Genomic DNA, 16,660 nt, shown 5'->3' with positions numbered 1-16,660 from the left:
GGAGGAAATGCTGTCTTTGTTCTAAATTGGTAAAGAATGTGGTTGAATTGTATCCTAGACTTTGATGCAAAGTAGCAATTGTGAGTGATGAAACTGGATATTTGAGGACATTCTCAAAGAAAACGTGGAAGGTATTGCCTGGTTTCACCTTGCTGCTTATAATAAAATGTTAAAGGAAAGGGACACATTCAGAAAGAATTGTTAAGCAAACAGCAACCAGCACTTGATTGGGAATATTCTCTTCTCAGCTGACTTAGATGTTATCTGTGTATCCAGTCGGCCACCTCAGCATAAGCCAGAAACCGAGATGGGTTATCCGTAAAGAATCTGGGGAGAAACCTCATGTTTAATGGCTCAGACTCCTGTGAATTTCCCTGAGAAACTGACAAATTTTTTAGAGAATTGGATGCCAGCAAAAACACCATTGGCCTGGACTGAGAGGCACAAAGAGAAGAACACCATGTAATAAGAAATACACAGGGAAAATACCATGTGAATTCAGAGGGAGAGGTTGGAGGGAGGCATCTACAAGCTAATGAAAGCCAAGAACTGCCGGCAAACCACCAAAAGTTAGCAAGAGGCAAGGAAAGATCCTTCCCTAGGGCCTTTGAGAGAGCATGGTCTTGCTGACACCTTAATTTCAGACCTCTAGTCTCCAGAACAAATCTCTAATGTTTCAAGCCACCCTACTTGTGGTACTTTGTTACAACATCACTAGCAAACAAATAGAGGAAGTATCAAAAATAGGTAATGGCTAGCTGAAATCTCCTCTTGCCCTGAACCCATGTATATTCTATATCTGCTTAGGGAATGTGACATAAATGTTTTCATTTAATAAACAATTCGATTGAATTAACTAAATAAGCAAATCATTTCATTTAAACTGGGTTTAAGATGTATTTGAAAGTTATAGCACTTGTCATTTTGGCCTGTTTGTATCTGCCTTGATCTCGAATTTCCTCTTTCCCCCTCTCACATGGTTGCGAAAATACCAAGCAATGTTTTTGCAAGCAAAATCCGATGGAATATAAACAATAGTGTTTTCTTAACAAACATCACTACACCCTAGTGAGGGACTGAAATTCTGCTTGGGTTTTGTTTACACACCCAGCCACTAATTGTCAGTCAGTTGGACATGCGCAGTGAACAACCCCAGTGGTGGGGTTGTTCTGCTGCTACCACAGCAGAAGTGCAGCGCTGATTGGACCGACCCCCAGTGTGGCCTGTAGAAGCACTTTCAAATGTTGGGGCCATAGCCCAGGCTTCCAAATCCCTGTGACCAAAGTTGCTAGGACTAAACAGTCATTGTTCCAGTGTCTGAGTTCATGCTCTGTTAATTAGGCAGCTTTATTGGGCTCTTAGAAGAATTACTAATCAATAGAACAAATAAGCAAGCAAAATATAACCGGAGACATTGAAATAAAGCACAAACTGACAGTGACCAGAGGGGAGAGGAGAGGGGGATAATGGAGGAAAGAAGGGGAGGGGTCGTCAGAGAACATGTATAAAGGACTCATGGACAAAGACCTGGGGCAGGTAGGATTGCGGGTGCGGGTGGGGATGGGCAGGGAAGGGAGAGTGGTGGGGGGAAATAGAGACAATTATACTTGAACAATAATAAAAAGAGCATCAAAATTAAACTGTACTGCTAGTCTTCATCTCCACAGAAGGACGTACAGCAGGCCCTCAAATAATGTCCTTTTCATTCAACATCATTTCCTTCTCATGTTGATGAGAAAAAAAATCGCAGGCAGGGGCGGCTGTCAGTGTGGAGTTTGCACGTTCTCCTCGTGTCTGCCTGTGCTGTCCCTGGGGACTCTGGTTTCCTGTCACATCCCAGAGATGTGAGTGTGAGGTGAGCCGTTGTGTCCACATTATCCCAGTCTGAGTGAATGTGGGGGGGTGGGAGTGACCCTGAGGTGGAAGGGCCACCTGTCCGGGGTGGGTCCCCCCGGGACCCTGTGCTATCTCGAGAAGCTCTGGCCACCACCACCCTGAACTGGAACAAGCTGGATGAAAAAGAATTCTCTTCCTTGGTTATATCCATCTTTCTGAAATGTATGTATGTCTCGTATTGATTGCAATGTTTCATAGTAGAAGGGTTTGGGTCTTTATTTAGGAGTTTGTTGATGCTGTGACCCAAACTCTGCTGCAGAAACTGGGCTCCTGTTGACATCAGTGTACAGTTACATTGGTTTTGCTTAAAGCTACAGTTTCCAAATGCCTGTCCATGACTTTAAGTGATGACTTAGTGTACCTGAGCGAAAAGGAGGCAGCTTTGGCAACGAGATTCCTCAGACCCACTGATGAATTGTAAAATCATCTGATGTGTTATGACCAGAATTCTTTAGGAAACAAAATAGAATGGGAAAGACTAATTAAATAGAAAATACCCGGATGCCTGCCAGGTAGTAAAGGCAGCTATTTCAATAACATGTCTTATTTCTCACATGTCTATGTATGTGCTTAAGTGTTGGATCATACTAAAACTCTACGTTCTTCCTGGGGGTCCTTTTTAAAAGTCTGAGAAACATAGCTCTGGGGCACAATCGCGATTTCCAAATTCTTTTTGGGCCCACAATAACCACTGGGCCCTTGCATAGTTCATACGGCCTCACCCCTCCTGCACTTTTGATTAACACCACGTGCCCAAGCCAACAACACTGGTACCTACTACAAAAAACTGAATTCCACGCACTCCAGTCACCATGAAGCATGAAGAAAAGGGAACAGTGGACCACAAGCACAAGAGCTCTGTGGTTTACTCTCCTTTTAAGAGCACAGTGATTCCCATGAAACCTTGGGACAGTGGCCACACGACTTGTCTCCCTGCCTTTGCTGTGGCATATTTAGGTGCTAGGTTTGTCAAAAACAAAAGGATCGTGGCTGCTCCTTAAGGTGCTCCCAGATTGATAGCAGAGACAGACATTTGAGATACTATCATGGCAAGACAATGTTTTAAGTGCTTTGGTGAAGGTTAATAAAACAAGTAGTTGCTACCATGGATAAAATGTTCTCAAAGATAACTAAGGGTTTCCCGGTCAGAGGAGGGGAGAAAGGGCGTGCCTGGCAGAGAGAACAGAATATGCAGGGTTCAGGAGACAAATGGCAAGTCCCTGGAACTTGGTATGTTATAGGATGGCATGACATCAGATGATGCAGCTGAAATACTGATCACATAGCAGGATGCTGAACAATGGGATGAGGAGGGAAGGCATAGACAGAATGTCTTGGAGGTTGTACGAAAGAGTTTAGATATCATCTTGTAGTCGTGAGAAACCACTGAGGGATCGTACGCTGGAAGAAAACAACTTGCAACACAGAAGGGTCATTTTGTAAGGAGGCCACTCCAATTGTTGAGATCAAGAGTGGTAAGCCGCTTGGAGACTGGAAAGGTCAATAGAACACTATTGTCACAGACCAGGAAAGACACTGGCACCTTAATTAAAGTGGTGGGAAAGCAGAGGAGAGAATTAAAATGACAAATTGAAGAGAGAGAATGAAGAGAGTTCAGAGGCTGGTGAAGAAGCAGGAGAGGCCTTCGATAACTGCCATCCTCCTCGATTGGGTGTCTGGGTGAGTGGTGGCACTATCCATCAGGACAGAAATGTGGGAGTAAAAAACGGCACTGTGAGGACAGATAAGTTCATTTTGGGCCGAACTGAATTAATATGCCCATAGGACATCCTGGTGAATGAACATGTCAGGTAACTGGATGTGGTACTCTCTTTTGTCTTCTGAGCTGAAGTACAATGAAACAACCCGAGAGATGTACATGCCTTCGGTCAGCCAATCCACTCCTCTAAAGTCACCAGACGGTGGTTTCCACCACAGTCCTTGGAAATGTATTTCAGAAGGAGAAAAGATTCAGTATGAACTGAACACAAGAAATTCTACAAACATTAGGGCAGCTGCGCGTGGTATCTACAGATCTAGGTCCTGCTGAGACTGGAATAAATCCTCTTCATTCCAGTTTCCGTCAACCAAGCTTCGTTTTGAGAGTCAAGATGGTTGCATTGGCGGAAAAGAATCACTTGGCCCATTCCATGGTGCTGATCTCCTGAATTTGTCTCTGACCCCAAGAAACCTACTGTTTTGCATACACTAAGAAGATTTGGTTATGAATGATTCAGGCGGGTGCTCTCCTAAAAAGAGTGACTTTTATTCCTAGGGACATGATGTGCGGATCAGCTACGGATTTCAAGACCTGTGAATTGGCCAGAGGTACATACATACCATACATTTTGGCCATATATACACATAGTGCTGAGGCAAAGCAGAGGTGCTACTTGGATTTTAACAATAAACTTAGTGCCAGCCAATGTTATTGGAGAATAAGATTTCAGTTTCATCTATTGTCTAAAAGACTACAGGAATCCTTTCAGGATTCAATATTTTTAAATGATCACCATGTGTTTCTTTACAAACAATGAAATTACATTTTGAAAAGCCTTTCTGAGTTCAATTACCCAGAAGTGATGCTTCGGGAGTGTGCATGTGGGGAGGGGCAGTGGGCGGGGCAGTGGGCGGAGGCAGGGAAGTGTCAGGAGGAAGAAACTCCTGCCAAGTTTCTTTGGGAAGGGAGGGGAGCATCACATAGACATCAATAAGGTCAAAATAAGAAAAAAAATTAAAGTGTCAGAAGTGAAAACTTAGTACATTTCTGCCTTCAAATACCATGCTTGTTTTTCCTCCTCAGCATGTAGAGCTTAGGAGATAATTCTGCTGATAGGGGTTAGATTTCATCCTCTTTCCTTTTAAAAGGCTTGTCTTGACTATTCTGAGCTGTGATCCCCTTCGTTCACCTCTAAATGTTCCACAAAAATCTACCACAGTGGCATTCTATGCCAGTGCACAGCGGTGCCCCAAGCCAGAGGTGATGCAGGTGTGGAGAGAGCACAGCTGGTGTGGAGAGAGGACAGTAGCCACCAAGATTCGAGGGGGACAGGGAAGCGGGGCACAGTGTGGATGAACCACAAGAAATCAGGCGCACAGAATTGCCCAGACATCGTGGTCAGCACGTTCAATTTTCCACCCCCTGAGGCACTATGTCTCAGCGAAGTTGACTTGACATCTCAGGGGAAGGAGATGCCACCCCACAGGGCAGAAAGAACTAGAGACTTCTGGCCAGCTGCTCCATGGGTTACAGTTAGAACTCATTCAATAAAGTTATAGAGTTGCTATAAAGGAACTAAATACTTTTGAATAAGAAAATAAATGCAATAATAAAGATGCTCGTTGAAATGGATATACTCGGAGAAGGGGGTAGGTAATAATCACATTGCATTGTAGATATAAAGTAATGTTACAAGTGTACTGATAACAACTTTAAAACATTGGTCTTTAGTCTCTGGATCCTTAGCTTACAAAAAAAAAAAGGTATATTGTTTCCAACAGGTCACAGAAATAATGGCCCAAATTAGAGAGAAACAGAGAGTGGAGCATGTGCAAGAGGGAGAAGCCGTTTACCATTGTCCTAGAATTTTCACAGTTTCTAAGTTAGAAATTCAGAAACCTAAATAAAATTTACACAATATCTTACATAATAGAATTTATGTAATAAGCAGGCAAAAGTCATCAAACTTGGGATGTCACAACTCAGGACATATTTTAATGCCAACAGCAATCATTTCAGCCATAAACTATATTTCCAAAGCCTAAAAAAATATTCCTTCACACACAGCCCCAGCAAGTATCCGTGAGAACATTCGGTGCTTACTGTAGTACTGGAGTTTTATAGAAATGCCCACCTCTCCTGGACCTCAGTGCCAATCTGAATTTGAGAAAAATTAATAGATTCTGATTCCCAAGGCAAAAGCAGTACCTCAGAAATTTGGGGGCTCAAGGATTCCCAAGTTCTTGCTAATCAACTTGGCTGCATTAGACAGGATAAATTAGAATGTGTTACAGTAAGTAATTCTAAAATTCTCAGTGGTGTAGCATAGCAAAAGATGATTCCTTACTTGTACAATGTCTTGGCGGATCCGGGAGGCTAGGCAGAATTGCTGATCTCCATGCATTGGTACAGTCTCCACACTGCTTAGATTTTACGTTTCTCCAAACCAACGTGCACTCTCGTGGTGGCTATGGCCTGAAAAGAAACTGTGGAAAATCAGAACGGGCTTTCATCCATAACTCACATTTCAGTCCCAAGTGACTACCCTTAAGTTCAAGAGGGCATGTGCCCCCCCCCAAAAAAAAGGAGAATCAGAACTCTTGATCGCAAACATTAATAATGTCTACTATACACGTGTAGCAGATCTTTAGGTTTCACGGACTTGTATTTTCATAGGAAAGATACAGTGAAAAGTCTTCCAGGTATTTTCAAGCCCCGGAAGCTTTGTTTCAAGTTCCCTCCACTTGTTTCTTCCTTCAGTATGGTGCGACCCAGAAAACAAGACGGACTTTAAATAAATTACCTATTTTAATCCAAGGCACATTACTAGAGAAGGACTAAGAGCTTCCTTTTATCTGTTGACGAGGTTTCTCAATCTTGGCACTATTGACATTTAGGGTCAGATCATTCTTAGGGGTTATCCGGTGTTGCAGGATATTAAGCAACACCCCTGGTCTCTACCCACTGGATGAGAAAAGCATCCCTCCGACTGCAGTTGTAAAAACCAAAAGCATCTCCAATGGTGAAGTCCCTTGAGGTTACTAAGCGGGCTTAGAAATGATTTCTTCTTCAGCCCCCGCGCCATCCTGTGCCTTGCACACAGGGACAGGCACCCAGGAAATGGCTGCTGAGGGACTAAATGACCAATTTCAGGCATAAGTCAAATGAGCTTGACGTTACCGGGTCTCCCCATGTCACCTTATGTAAGAAGTCCCACACTAGGTGAAATGAAGACAAGGAAGCTATGAAAACAGGCAGGACTGGCGTCAGCAATAACTGACCAGTGACGGTCTGCCATCAAACAAGGAAATTAAAGGGCAGACATTAATTAAAAAATAAACACCACATGCTTGGAAGAGTAAGCAGCCACACACATCACAACAACCCCTCTCCTGCATTACACTGTCGGTGTGTAATAACTGACATCTCTAATAATGACTCTGACATTTAAAAAATGCTAATTTCTGCACAGCATGTTCTATCTTTAAACATTTGGAGTAGCGTGTAAAGCATTTGAGAAAGAGTTTCATCACAGACTAATAAAATATGTGATTTGCAATATACCTTAGAGATCACCTAATCTAACTGTTTTTTAGATGCAGAAAGTCAGTCCCGGAAAAGGTGAAGTGCACTTGTCCAAGGTCAAGTGCCCAGACTGGCAGAATTGGAACTAAAGCCTTAGTTTGCTGACTCCATGACAAGTTCCTTTTCCACTACAGCACATCTTCTGAAATAAAAATACATTTAATTACTTAAAAGTGCCAGATTTCATATTTGGCAACTCCATTAAGGGACTTCACCTCATGGAATTTTCCTACACTGAGCTGTTAATCAACTGGTCCTTACTGAGCCTTTGTGTTGCTCAAAAAATAGCAATTTAGATCTGGCAAATGTGTCAAATGAGGGAGAAAGCATGATGCTTAATTCAAGTGACTGAACTTTCCAGAAGGAAAGGGAAACTTTATATGTTAAGTCAAAACAATGCACAACAGCGTGGAATGTTACAATAAAATCTGAGTGTGTATAAACTAACCCTGGGTGCTCTAGGAATTGAGATATAGGAAACATCAGCCCTGGCTGGTGTAGCTCAGTGGATTGAGCACTGGCCTGTGAAGCAAAGGGTCGCTGGTTCGATTCCCAGGCAGGGCACATGCCTGGGTTGCGGGCCAGGTCCCCAGTGGGGGGCACGTAGGAGGCAACCACACATGGATGTTTCTCTCCCTCTCTTTCTCCCTCTCCTCTCTTCTCTAAAAATAGATAAATAAAATCTTTTAAAAAGAGAGAGATAGGAAACGAGCCACGGCAAGTGGTCACGGATGGCACAGCGTGGGGTAGGACAGGTCACCTGAGTTGAACCCAGAGGATATGTCGCCTTTGGAAAAGAAAACGAGGATGTTCCAAATGTGAAGAATGTTAGAAACACTGCGAGGATGGAGTGGAAACCTGGATCACATTTTTCTAAGCCATTCGTTCAAACAGGTTATCTAAGAAATATGAGTTATTAATGAAGATGGGGGGCAGTTTATGTGAAATCTTAAAAATATAACCTGCCCTGGAAAAGTCCAAGTCGAAGGGAGGAGAGAACAGGAAGTTAGCCCCACTGTTCTAGAATAGCAGTCTGATAGAAACAGAATGTGTGCCATCCATGTAATTGAAAATTTTCTGCCCTGGCTGGTGTAGCTCAGTGGATGGAGCGTGGGCCTGCAAACCAAAGGACTGTGGTTCGATTCCCAGTCAGGGCACATGCCTGGGTTGCAGGGCAGGTGTCCAGTGGGGGGCGCACAAGAAGCAACCACACGTGGATGTTTCTCTCCCTCTCTCCTTCCCTTCCCCTCTAAAGATAAATAAAATCTTTACAAATAAATAAATAAATTTTTCTAGTAGCCCCATTTAAAAAAGAGAAGCGATAGATTAAGTTAATTTGAAAATACATTTTATCTCACTCAATAGATCAAAAATATTGTTTTAACAAGTACTCAATATATGAAAATTATTAATGAGATATTTTACACTCTTCCACTCATACCAAGTCTCTGAAAGCTAATGTGCATTTCGCACAGCATATCTTAATTTGAATACTAAATTTATCAGCAATATTTGATCTGCATTTAAATATTATAAGCTCACAACTGAAAAAGATGAATTCACGTACCCAAGTTATTGCGAACATAACCTAAAGGCCTTCCAGTCACTGAATCAAATGCCCCAAATCATTCTCTGTTAATATTCACATTCACATTGACAAAAATCCCTTCAGTTTTTAAATTTAAATGCCAATTAAAAAACACATATTAACAATTCAATTCTTCAAGCCTTCGGGACGAATTTCAAGGGTTCAATCACACGTGTGACTAGTGGCTATGCATTAGGCTGCCCGGGGCTACAGGCGCGTTTTAGAGGTGGGAAGTGGGGTTGCCAGGTGACATAAGGCCTTCGAATGGCGGACTCAAGAGCCCGGAGGGAGACCGCATAGGAGCCTGTACACAAAGGGGAGCCACTCTGCAGCAGCCACCAAGAAAGAAGGACATACCTATCAAGACAAAACCAGATTTCTAGGAAGACTAATCTGCAACAAAATAGAGAAAACAAATGAACAAAAAACAAAGTCAGGGAGACTGACTGACAGTTTCATTGTAGTCAATAAAATGGGAAATAATCAGGACTGGAAGTGGCGGTGGGAAGGAGGAATGAGGGGAAGTCAGAGACCCAAGAGGCTGTTCGTTGGATGCAAGAGCTGCCAAACTGAAGAACAGATAGGACACCCAAGGGCCCCTTGCTGAAGACCTCAGAGGGAGCTGAATTGTGTTTGCTTGTTTCGTGTCTTGTTTAGGGTTATCTTTTGTGTTTGTATCTCTTCCATTCTCTCTTCCACATACATTAAACAGGGAAAGCTTTATTCCACAGCAGTTTTTAGGAGTTCGACCATTATCGACATAATCCTTGAATTCTTCTGGGAAAGGGTCTGCTATTATGGAACACAAGAGGAGAGGTAAGAAGTGGATGGGAAGGGAGAAGGAACTGGAGAAAGAGGCTATAAATTTTATTTTTTTACTGCATTTTTAAAAATTATTTTACTGTTGTTCAGTGAAGTTGTCTGCACATTTCAAACCTACGATTTACCAATAAACAGATGATGGGTCAAACCATTTTGGTGAGCGAGATGGCCTAGGAAGAGATGTACAGTGAGGGAACAGGGACCACCCTGGGGACAATACATTTCTACAGACAGAGCAGCCTTCAAAGGAATGCTTTTAAGTTGCAAAAAGACTGAACCAGACAGCTTAGGTATTTGCTCCATGGTCTCATTCATTCAACCAACACTGAGACAAAGACCTAAGTGTTCGCATTCCAGATACAAGCCACATGGGCCACCCTGGAAGAGCGCACTGCTAGGGTCCCAGCCCCCCAGACAGCCTCTGCCTGCAGCAAGGTCTCTGCCCCCCCCCCACAGTAGGGCGGGAGTCATGCAGTGCCATTCACAGCATTCTGGCCTATGGAAAAGATCGGTCTGCATATAATTCTCTGCCCTTGAAGTCTCTTTTGCCATTTAAAAAAATGTTCTTCAACGAAGATCTGATTTTTACTAACAAACAAAGAAATGAGACGCATACCTGAAAAGGAAAAGAAAAGATGGGGCGGGGTAGAGTGGAATGATGACGAAATCTTCCCGTTTACAGCTGTGGCCACGCTGGAGGCAGTGTGAGGCTCTGGGGCAGGAAGCTGCTGTTGGCCTGCCGTGAGTCAGGATGGGAAGGCCTAACTTTGTAACTTCTCTTCCCATAATGCCAAAATATTTTCCATTCAAGATAAAAAGGCCCACCATATTTTCATTTGCTCTAATGACACATTTTTATGCTATCCTGGTGAACGAGTCTGATTTTACATTTGTTAGTTGTGAAACTTCTATTTCTCCTGCTTCGTAACTTGGAGGAATGTTTAATATTCTGGGCTCACACTGTGAAATATAATAGAGAAAATTGCCCATCTTAGTAGGATAATTCTTTTATTGAATAGTTGACTTTTAAAAAGTCTTTAAACAGAGAATTTATTCATTAGATCTAACCATTTGCATAAAACACTGTCCTCCCTCCATTCAGTCCTTTTCTTTTCTTCCCAATTTTTGCATAAAAGGTAGAACTCAGTCCGTTCACTTTACACTTCTCCCTGTAACGTTCAAGAGCCTGAACCTAGAGAACTAGGGAACACGCAATAAGCCACAGCGGTTTTCCCATAGTGTCATCCACCTGACATCTCCTACACATCCTTCATGTGCCAGCTGAGACTCCACCTCTAGGGAAATGGAGCTGGTTCACAGGGCATTCTCTGTGCCTTTTTAATACCTCTTCTCTCTGGGAGAAATCTGCCAGCATGCTGCTTTTTTACCGTACTTTCTAGATTTTTCTATTATAGTTGACACTCGATATTACTTTATACCTGTTTCAGATGAACTGGCATAGGAGTTAGATATTTATACAATTTACAAGGGGGTCCCCCCAATAAGTCTAGTACCCACCTGGCTCCATACATAGTTATTACAATATTATTGACTATATTGTCTAAGCTGTACTTCACCTCCCTGTAACTATTCTGTAATTCCTAATCTGTACTTCTCACTCCCTTCACCTTTTCGCTCATCCCACCAATCCACCAACTCCCCTGCCTCTGACAACCATCAGTTCGTTCTCTGCATCTATGAGTCTGTTTCTGGTTTGTTTATTTGATTCTTTCGATTCCACATATAAGTAAAATCATAGGGTACTTGTCTTTCTCTGACTGACTTATTTCTCACTCAGCATAATGCCCTCTATGACCATCCACAGTGTCACAAATGGTAAGATTTTATTTTTTTTCTGATGGCCAAGTAGTATTTCATTATACATATTTGCCACAGCTTTATCCAACCACCTGTTGATGGGCATTTAGGTTGCTCCCGTATCTTAGCTGTTGTAAACAATGCTGTACTGAAAATAGGGGTGCATATTAGTGTTTCAAATTAGTGTTTTGGATTTCTTCAGATAAATAGTCAGAACTGTGGGTCTAAGGCACTTCTTTTTTACTTTTCTGAGGAATCTCCATAATTTTTCCATATTGGCTGTACCGATTTGCAAGGCCACGAACAATACATGAGGGTCCCCTTTTCTCCATATGCTTGCCAACTCTTGATTTTTGTTACTTTATTGACAACAGCCATTCTGATAGGTGTGAGGTGATAGTTCGTTGTGGTTTTCTTTTTTTTTCTTTTTTTGTCTTCTTTTGTCTTTTTTCATTTTGGTTATAACTCCCTTCTTTCTGATTATTAGTGATGTTGAGCGCTCATCATGTCCATTGTCCATCTGTATGTCTTCTTTGGAGAAATGTCTGTTCAGGTCCTCTCTCAGTTTTTAATTGGATTGTTTGTTTTTAAAGATTTTGTTGATTTATTTTTAGAGAGGAGAAGGGAGGGAGAGAAACATCAATATGTGGTTGCCTGTCACACACCCCCCACTGTACAATCTTCAAGCCTAGATTGCTTTGGGTAGTATGGACATTTTAATGATGTTAATTCTTCCTATGCATGAGCACAGTATATGCCTCCATTCATTTGTATTTCTTCAATTTTCTTCAATATCTTATGCTTTACCAAGCACAGATCTTTATCTCCTTAGTTAAATTTATTCCTAGGTATTTTTTCATGCAACTGGGAATGGGATTGTTTTCTTAATTTCTCTTTCTGAATGCTAGCATTTTTCTTACATGTGAACACATCTGTCTGTGTAGTCTTTCAGGGAAGGAAAAATATAATGCTCTTCTTTGTATCTCTAGCCATTAGCTCATAACTAATCTCAGAAGTACCTCATAAATATTTGTGTAAGAAATACAGAATGGATATATAAATGAACTTGCAAATGACTGAATTATAAAAACTGGATTCAGAACTGAAATTCTTATTAGCTGTACTACCTGGAGCAACTCACTTCACTTCTCTGAGCTTCAATTTCCTTCTCATAAAAAAAGAGAAACAGGCCCTGGCTGGTGTAGCTCAGTGGATTGAGCGCGGGCCTACAAACCAAAGGATCGCTGGTCCGATTCCCAGTCAGGGCACATGCCTGGGTTGCGGGCCAGGTCCCCAGTTTGGAGCATGTGAGAGGCAACCATACATTGATGTTTCTCTCCCTCTCTCCTTCCCTTCCCCTCTAAAGATAAATAAATAAAATCTTTAAAAAGAGAGAGAGAGAGATATAAACAGTGAACTGCCCAGTGAACTTCTCAGGGTTTCAGAAAGCATCACTTAATACTATTTCTGAAAGATCCTGATAAATAGTAAAGCACTATGCAAATGTTAGTTACTGTCCGATGTGTGGACAGAGACATAAAAGCCTAGCCAAGTGTACGACAGGGACAGAAAACTAATTCCACAAGTCTAGGAATGGTGTCATTGTGGACTCACATCCTACAACAAAATCCTGAAAAACATCCTTGACTTCTCCTTCACTCCTAACACCCAAAAAGAACCAGTTCACCTGTTTTACCATCACTGTGAACAATAAAACACAAAGAACTTTACATTCAAGGCTCTACCCCTTCTGGGAGCAGCAAGTTCTTATCCTGCCTCTATATCACATCTCCCCATAATTCACCATGACCTACAAGTGCTACCCAACCCAAGGGGTGGGAACAGAGTGGGAAGGATAGTCTGTTCTTCATATGATCACCACGTAGAGAACCAACTAGAGAACTGCTAACAGAATTCCCATACAATTCTCCTGTTGTAAACCAGTCCTATAGAGGTGACTAATCTGAAGAGGCTAGTTCATAATCCATCTCAGGCTCCGAGGCATGGCACATCATATAATCCATTAGGTTCATTTGAAATAAGTTATAGTTCAGGATCAATGCTCTTACTGATTTTGTCTGAATCATCTATTCATTGTTGAAAGTGGGATATTAATGTCCTCTGCTATTACTGCATTGCTGTCTATTTCTCCTTTTAGATCTATGAATAATGGCTTTATATATTTAGGTGCTCTGACCCTGTGTGCATATGTATTTATTATTATTCCCTCCTGATGTATTGACCTATTTATCATTGCATAATGACCTGCTTTGTCTCTTATTACATTTTTTACTTAAATTATATTTTGTCTGGTATAAATAATAGCTATCCCTGTCCTCTTTTGGTTTCCATTTGCATGAAATGCCTTTCTCCGTTCCTTTACTTTCAGCCAATGGGTTTCCTAAGCTAAAGCACGCCTCTTGTACACAGTGTATAGTTGGGTCTTTTTAAAAAATCCACTCAGCCACTCTACTTAGTTTGATTGGCATATTTAGTCCATTTATATGTAGAGTAATTATTGATAGGTGAGTACTTACTATTTCCATTTTGTTCACTGCTTTCTGGGAGATCTTTTATTCCTTTCTTCCTCTCTTGCTTTCTTTCTCCCCCTGTGATTTGCTGATTTTCTATTGTAGTATGCTTTGATTCCTTCTCTTCATCTTTGCCTACATCTACTATAGGTTTTTCGCTTTTTGGTTAGCATGATAAAATATATTTATAAGTCTACTTTAAGTTTACAATAACTTTGTTTGCATACAAAAACTCAACACTTTTACCCCCTCCCCAATTTACATATTTGTGGCATCACAATTTACAACTTTTTATATTGTGCCTATATTTTAGTTATAATTATTTTTAATACTTTTGTCATTTAATCTTTACACTATATTTTAAGTGACTTATACATATCACCATTACAATGATAGTGCATTCTGAATTTGACTATATATTTTCCTTTACCAGTAAATTTTACACTTTCTTTTTACTTTTATACTTTTTTTTATTGCTTCATGTTACTAGTTAGGGTTCTTTCTCTTCAACTTGAAGAATTCCCTTTAGCATTTCTTGTAAGGTAGGTTTAGTAAGGATAACACCATCAGCATTATTGGGGAGGTGGATTCCTTGTATGTGATGAAATTCTTTTCTCTTAATGCTTTCAACATGCTCTCTTTGTCTTTAATGTGTGAGTTTTATTAAACTGTGTCACAGTGAAGTCTTCATTGGGTTGAACCTGACTGGGAACCTTTGAGCTTCATGTATCAATACCTGAAAGTCCGTATATCTTTCTCCAGGCTTTCTTCATTCATTTTCATTCTTTTTCTTTTTCTTTTTTCTCCTCTGACTGGGTAATTTCAAATAACCTGTCTTCCAGTTCCCTTAATATTTATTCTGCTCAACGGAGTCTGCTGTTGAATCTATTACATTTCATATCTAAGTTTTTGTATTCCTCAGCTCGAAAACGTGATTCTGTTTAATGTTTTCTTTGTTGAACTTCTCATTTTCCTCTTGCACTGTATTCTGGATTTTGTTACAATGTTAATCTGTGTTCTCTTGTAGCTGAGTTTCTTCAGAACAATTATTTTGAAGTCTTTGTCAGGCAACTTATGGATGTCCATTTCTTTGGGGTCAGTTACTGGCAGTTTATTGGATTTTTTTGGTAGTGTCATGTTTCCCTGACTCATCATGATCTGTGTAGCCTAAATCTATGCATCTGTACATTTCAGGAAGCAGTCACATCTTCCAGATTTATGGACTGACTGTAGGAAGAAAAAAACCTTCACCTGTGGGTAGGGCATGCTGGAACATGCTGTGGTCCTTGGTCTAGCAGTGTAGGGTACCAAGTGTGCAGGCATGGTGTTTCATTGGCTCAGGAAGCTGTTTTCTACAACATTGATAACTGAATGATCCTTTGTGGTAAGAGCTGCAGGCTGTCTATGGCAGTTGCAATGGATGTTGGGGTCCTTAGAGGTATTGCCAGGTCCTGAGGTGAGGAAACAGGGCTGGTGATAGTTCTGACCTGAGGTGATAGTATGCACATGCTCAGTTGTGGACACTACATGTAGGTAGGTGCCAGGGGCACGCAGATACATGTCTGCAGGAGTTAGCTTCAGGTGTGGGCATGGCAGTAGAGTCCTGTGACAGGCATAAAAGTCAGTGTTGGAGCCTGGACTTTTGAGGTGCACTCATGCATCCACAGAGGATGTGTCTGTTTGATAGTGCAGATCCTGGGTGTCTTACAGGCTGGAGAGAAGAAAAGGAGAGCAGGGAGGGGAAGGAGGTAGCTGGTGCCTGCAAATGCAAAAATCTTTGGGGCACTCAGTGGTAAGAGCTGGATGAGATCTGTAATGGCTATGCTGGCCATTGGTTCCCTCGGTGGCAAAAGCTGCTTAGATCCTCTGTAGAGCAGTCTGCTGTGGTCAGTGAAAAGGTATTGAGATCAAAGCTGTAGGGCTACACAGCCTTTACAAGGCCCATTGGGGTCCTCAGTGACAAAGGCTGCTGAGGTCCTCTGCAGAGCAGGCCCTGGAACAGCATTCACTGATACTGCATGGCTAACACTGGTAGTCACTGCCCTTCTCCCTCATTCCTAGCCATTTCTAGATGTCTCAGCTACGCCATTTTCTGGGTAGATGAAACCAAAATGGGTCTTTTGTGCAGTGTCCTGAAGGCTGGGGAAGGTGGTTGCTCACTCTGTTTTCCTTTTCCCTGCAAGGAGACCTTGGGCCAGGGAGCTCTGAGCAGTGCTGACCAGGCACTGGGATAACGCAGGTAAAATTAAATGATTCTTCCCATCTTTCTGTGTACAGATATTCTCAGGTTATTTTGTCCACTGTGTTGTGGACACTCAACTGGACTCCTGAGCTGTCCTGGAGCTGTGTTTGCAGAAAGCTAACTACTGTTCTTTGTCGGAAGGACAGAGGCTTGGGTCTCCTGCTCCACCATCTTGGTGATGCCAATCCCCATTTTCACGCACTTTAATTCGACAAATAATTTAAACTCAAGACATAAAAACTACTGCTTTGTACAATATTTATTGGCATGTATTTACTGAACGTGTACTTTTTCATGTTCTTCATTCCCTCCCACATTTTCATGTTTCCATATAGTATCATTTCATTCCTGCCTGAAAAAATCCCCAGTATTTCTTTAGGAGAAGGCCTGCGGGCAATTAATTTCCTTAATTGTTGCCTGAAAATGTCTTTACCTTCATTTTTGAGGTATATTTTTGC

At 41.6% G+C, this 16,660-nt stretch overlaps 1 protein-coding gene across 1 annotated transcript in view; it reads right to left on the bottom strand.

Annotated features, from left to right (window-relative positions):
* The window catches only part of FANCB (FA complementation group B), a 123,052-nt gene that overhangs the window by 66,452 nt on the left and 39,940 nt on the right, over positions 1-16,660 (bottom strand). Inside the window, exon 12 of the transcript XR_008389823.1 lies at positions 5,964-6,091. The gene's annotated coding sequence lies outside the window, so the exon portion shown is untranslated. The remainder of the gene's footprint in view (positions 1-5,963; positions 6,092-16,660) is intronic.

The sequence above is a fragment of the Artibeus jamaicensis genome, unplaced genomic scaffold (genome assembly GCF_021234435.1).
Source record: "Artibeus jamaicensis isolate MK-2021 breed Jamaican fruit bat unplaced genomic scaffold, CSHL_Jam_final scaffold_1283, whole genome shotgun sequence".
Classification (NCBI taxonomy): domain Eukaryota; kingdom Metazoa; phylum Chordata; class Mammalia; order Chiroptera; family Phyllostomidae; genus Artibeus; species Artibeus jamaicensis.
Note: the sequence above shows the minus strand (reverse complement) of the source record. Positions and strands in the feature narration are given on the sequence as shown.